Source organism: Megalobrama amblycephala, linkage group LG10 (assembly GCF_018812025.1).
Source record: "Megalobrama amblycephala isolate DHTTF-2021 linkage group LG10, ASM1881202v1, whole genome shotgun sequence".
Lineage (NCBI taxonomy): Eukaryota > Metazoa > Chordata > Actinopteri > Cypriniformes > Xenocyprididae > Megalobrama > Megalobrama amblycephala.
This window is the reverse complement of record NC_063053.1, coordinates 6162316-6168382: the sequence shown is the minus strand read 5'-3', so window position 1 is coordinate 6168382 and position 6067 is coordinate 6162316.

Genomic DNA, 6067 nt, shown 5'->3' with positions numbered 1-6067 from the left:
AACATTGTTTGTGACGATTATTTATCAGTTTGTCATAATAATTGTTTTTGAACACAATTATTGCTAAATCAAAACAAAAGAATGACACTGTTGCCTCCTCCGATGACGTCAAGTAAGAAATATTACCAGTGTCTCATGCAATCCTCGAGCAACGTTATTCTCGGTTGAATTATTTTTTTTATGCGAATAAATACAATATTTATATGTTTAATAATCTCATAAATTATGTTTCTATTATGTTTCTAAAGTAACACCAAATATAACTGTTTTCTTAGTATCTGTTACAAAAAACTGTATCAAATTTATAGCTCATTTAGCCATGTCTGGAACATTATAGCTGGTTATAGCTAGTCTAAGATGGTCACTGTTTCAAAAAGCAGATTGACCACCTTAAGTTGGTATGACCAGCTGTTTGTTCTGGTCCACCAGCTAATAACTGACTAAAAACAGCCAACCACGGTCCATTAAAGGATTAGTTCACTTTCAAATTTAAATTTCCTGATAATTTACTCACCCCCATGTCATCCAAGATGTTCATGTCTTTCTTTCTTCAGTCGAAAAGAAATTAAGGTTGTAATGAAAACATTCCAGGATTTTTCTCGGTTGAAGGTCAAAATTACAGTTTCATTGCAGCTTCAAAGCGAGAAATAAGGGTCTTATCTAGAAAAACCATCACTCATTTTCTAAATTTTTTTTAAAAATTTTATACATTTTAACCATAAATGCTCATCTTGAACTAGCTCTCTTCTTCTTCTCTATTTGAATTCCAGCAGTGTATACACTGCTAAGTGTATTACTGCCCTCTACAGGTCAAAGTTTGAACTAAATTGTCATATACAATTGGCCTGTGGAGGGCAGTAATACACTTAAGCCGGGCACGCATTTAACGACTAGCTAAAACATTCTAAGACTGTGCTCAACATACAGCGATTGTTTCCTGCGACTGAAGCAGATTTATATACTTACACATGGAATTTGAACACCGACTGTAATCGCAGACTGAACGCAACTGGCTCTGACTGGACGTGTTTGAGCGCGATCAGTCATAAGTATCAATTTACATTCATAATCGGCCTTACAATCGTTAAGTGTGTGCGTGGCTTTAGCAGCGTCTACACTGCCGGAATTCTAATAGAGAAGAAGAAGAAGAGAGCTAGTTCAAGATGAGCATTTATGGTTAAAATGTATATAATTTTTTACATTTTTTTTTTAGAAAATGAGGGATGGTTTCTCTCGATAAGACCCTTATTCCTTGTCTGGGATCGTGTAGAACGCTTTGAAGCTGCACTGAAACTCTAATTTTGACCTTCAACTTTTGGAGGCCATTGAAGTCCACTATATGGAGAAAAATCCTGGAATGTTTTCATCAAAAACCTTAATTTCTTTTCGACTGAAGAAAGAAAGACATGAACATCTTGGATGACATGCGGGTGAGTAAATTATCAGGAAATTTTAATTTGAAAGTGAACTAATCCTTTAAATCACTGAGCAAGGGGGAAAAATAATTTAGTATCATATGAAAAAAGTACTGCTATACATCCTAATTGTATGATTTTATATATTAATGTTTAATGTTTATTTTGTTTCATTGTCTTGAACTTGTAATGCCACATTTGTATGTGCATTAGCTGTTGAAACAGGCTATATGTTACTCATTTCACTGGTGTTATCATTGGATTCTTGCCATGTTTCTTTTAAGCCTTTATTATTATACAAAACAGAGTTAAATTCTCCAGCTGGGAGATGAAGAACAAATTTCGCAACATTATCGCAAAGTTATCAAGCCTACTCATTTGTGTAGGTCTGAGAGCAGCAAAAATAGAGAAACAGGAACTTTGGTATATGGCTTTGTGGATGATAACACTAAGATAAAGACCTGGCAGGCAGTTTGTTGAACTTCCCTTAAAAACACACAAAAGTCTTGCCAAAATACCAAAACAAAGACACACAAGACAAACTTTGATTATACAGTTGCTTTTAGCAGAGTACCTTTAACTGGCAAGCACAGAAAATGCCCTAGATAGTTGGGTTAAGTAGGTGAACAGACTCAAGTGCACCTTTGCTACTGTAATTCAGGAAGAAAACACCTTTACGAACTCCCCCACAATGTTTTACTTGACTTGTTTAGTGAACTTGTCTACTACTCCAGAAAACAGGAACACGGCCATTGAAAAGCATTCCAGCACTTGACCCTGAGGAATTGACTTCCTTTCTTTTACTCAATGCTATCTGATTTTCCTGTTATTGGCCAAGCATCACAACTAGCTCAGTTAACTAACATCAAATGTCAACCATGGCAGCAGCTGTACATGTTCAACTTGCTGAAATGAGCAAGCATTGTTTCTTTCATCTGACTTACAATTCCTATTCTTTGTGAAAAGCATGACATGTATTGTACAGTTTTAAAAACATTTGAAAGGCAGATGTTTTCTGTTCTGCTAATATATAGTATGTCTCCTTTTGGGATATTTCTTTTTCATTTCATTTAATTATAAAGTACCTTAACAACTGCACATTGAAGTGCTGTACAATCACATTGTAAACCCACAAAAAAATAAATTGGTTTGAGTAGGCAAACTCAAATTAAACAAATTAGTTCAATCAAATTAACTTTTTATGAATATTTAGAACGTTCTCTTTTTTTGAGTTCATGAAACTGACACATTTTAAGTAATATGAATTGTTTCATTGTTTTGAGTTTTATGAACTTGTTTCTTTTAATTTAGACAAACTTAAATTTACCTGAAACTGGGCTGAGTTTTCATAAATGTTCCATATTGCCGTACAGCAATTGCTATGCTAATGTTATCAAAGCATTAGGTGCATCCCAATTCTGAATAAAGCTGTAGTTTTTGTTATTTTTGGACCAAAATGTATTTTCGATACTTCAAAAACTTCTAACTAACCCACTGATGTCACATGGACTACTTTGATGATGTTTTTATTACCTTTCTGGATATGGACAGTATACCGTACAAACACTTTCAATGGAAGGAAAGAAAGCTCTTGGACTAAATCTAAAATATCTTAAACTGTGTTCTGAAGATGAACGGAGGTCTTACGGGTTTGGAACGACATGAGGGTGAATCATTAATGACATAATTTTCATTTTTGGGTGAACTAACCCTTTAAGATGTTGGTGCAGAGAGCCTCGTGGGCAGTGCGCCGACATATTGTGCAATTGCGCTACGGGCGACCAGAGTTCAAGTCCTGGCTCATGGACTTTTCCCGATCCCACCCTCTCTCTTTCTCCCACATCGCTTCCTGTCTGCTTACTGTCCTATCATAGTAAAAACAAAAATCCCCAAAATAAGTATATATAAATTAAGATTACTTAAGATAATTTTAAGTTTAATGTATGAATTAACTTACTCAAAAATTTCAAGTTAAGAGCAATTAAAATGTATGAGTACAAAATTGAAATCTGCCAGTTCTGGTTATTTAAACTTTGAATTTCTTAACTTAAAAAATTTATGTAATTGATTACCTAATGTTTTTATTATTATTATTTTTTTAAGTTTTGCCAACTTATTCAGGTTTACAGTGCATACAAACACATAAATTGCAATAAAACAAAAAACAAGACAAACCAAATGGTATCACTTAAACACACTTACACAAACCCTACACTCAATTGGGTTGTTTTAACCCAGCAGTTGAGTTAAATGTTTGCCTATGGGTAGTTTTATTTAACTCAACTATTGTTTAAAAAGGCTACTGTATTTCTTGAACATAGTATGAACATTTATTAATAAGTTTAATGAATAATAATTAAACAATAAACATTTATTAAATTGTTTATTAAAGGTGCTCTAGAACCAGTTTTTACAAGATGTAATATAAGTCTAAGGTGTCCCCTGAATGTGTCTGTGAAGTTTCAGCTCAAAATACCCCACAGATTTTTTTTTATTAATTTTTTTAACTGCCTATTTTGGGGCATCATTAACTATGCACCGATTCAAGCTGCGGCCCCTTTAAATCGCGTGCTCCCTGCCCCCCGAGCTCTCGACTATAATACAGTGTATTTCCAAAGTTCACACAGCTAATATAACCCTCAAATGGATCTTTACAAGATGTTCGTCATGCATACTGCATGCATGCGTCGGATCATGTGAGTATAGTATTTATTTGGATGTTTACATTTGATTCTGAATGAGTTTGAGGCTGTGCTTCGTGGCTAAAGCTAACATTACACACTGTTGGAGAGATTTATAAAGAATGAAGTTGTGTTTATGCATTTTACAGACTGCAGGTGTTTAAAAATGAAAATAGCGATGACTCTCTTGTCTCCCTGTGAATACAGTAAGAAACGATGGTAACTTTAACCACATTTAACAGTACATTAGCAACATGCTAACGAAACATTTATAAAGACAATTTACAAATATCACTAAAAATATCATGTAATCATGGATCATGTCAGTTATTATTGCTCCATATGCCATTTTTCGCTATTGTTCTTGCTTGCTTACCTAGTCTGATGATTCAGCTGTGCACAGATCCAGACGTTAATACGGGCTGCCCTTGTCTAATGCCTTGAACATGGGCTGGCATATGCAAATATTGGGGGCGTACATATTAATGATCCCGACTGTTACGTTACAGTCGGTGTTATGTTGAGATTCACCTGTTCTTCGGAGGTCTTTTAAACAAATGAGATTTACACAAGAAGGAGGAAACATTGGAGTTTGAGACTCACTGTATGTCATTTCCATGTACTGAACTCTTGTTATTCTACTATGCCAAGGTAAATTAAATTTTTGATTCTAGGGCACCTTTAATAAATGTACACCTTTTGATTATTGTTGCCTCTAGTAATTATGTGTCTGATTTTTAATTTGTAACTTATTTTGGGTTCATTTTAAGCCAGCCATATAGTCATTTTTAAACAATAGTTGAGTAATAAATAAAATAGAGTAATTGAGTAATAAATAAAACAGACAGCATGTTGGGCAAACATTTAATGCAACCGCTTGGTTAAAACCATCACTGGGTTTGTCCATTTTCAATCCAACTTGTGTTGTTTTTAACCCAGCATTTTTAGAGTGTATCCTTAAAAGCTACTGAGAAAGTAGTGGACAAATACCTAAATACTTCATGTAAATACTTTCTAAACAAGAGCAATTTTAGCGAAACAATCTGAATCTGAACTTGAGAAAAAGACATGTGCAACATGATTGAGTAAGTGGTGTTTAATTTCTGTTCACTTCAGATAAGCAAGATTGTTGTTGTGGGCCTATTTCCAGAGGACTGGAGACAGTTACTCTGTACTCTGACAGCATGGGAGAAGGGAAGACAAGAACCAGACTCAGCAGGAGGAGTATGACATATGTTATAAAAAAGGGGGTCTACTAAACCCAAAAGAAAGAAAGTAATGTTCTTCTGAAATATTGACCCTGCACTGGTTTTTCAGTTCAATATCCATAAAGGAAATTATTGTACAGGAAAGGAGGGAAGAGAGGTAAAGGTCCAGATATATGCTTTGTAAAGGATGCAGTAATGCATCGTCTTGTCGTCCGTTCAACTTAAGCTTAACTGCTTATCAATAATTTTTCAAGAAGTCTTCCAGAACTCTCTTGCTTAACTATTACTTACTCCTCTTCGTTCCCAGAGCTGGGTACTAACTGATTACATGTAATCTGGATTACATAATCAGATTCCAAAAATCAAGTATTTCTAATTAGAGTAAACTACTTTTTAAAATACTCATAATCAGACTACAGTTACTTTTTTATGGATTACATGATTATATATTATTTACACAATGGCAGTAAGTTGTTCACAATTCATTGATTCTCCTATAATTTTTCATTTTTTTTTAATGTTTATATTTTTTCCCTAATAAACCTTCCGCTTACATAGTGGGTACGGAAAGTATTCAGAAATTTTTCACTCTTTGTTATATTGCAGCCATTTGCTAAAATCATTTAAGTTCTTTTTTTTTTCCTCATTAATGTACACACAGCACCCCATATTGACAGAAAAACACAGAATTGTTGACATTTTTGCAGATTTATTAAAAAAGAAAAACTGAAATATCACATGGTCCTAAGTATTGCTGTGACAC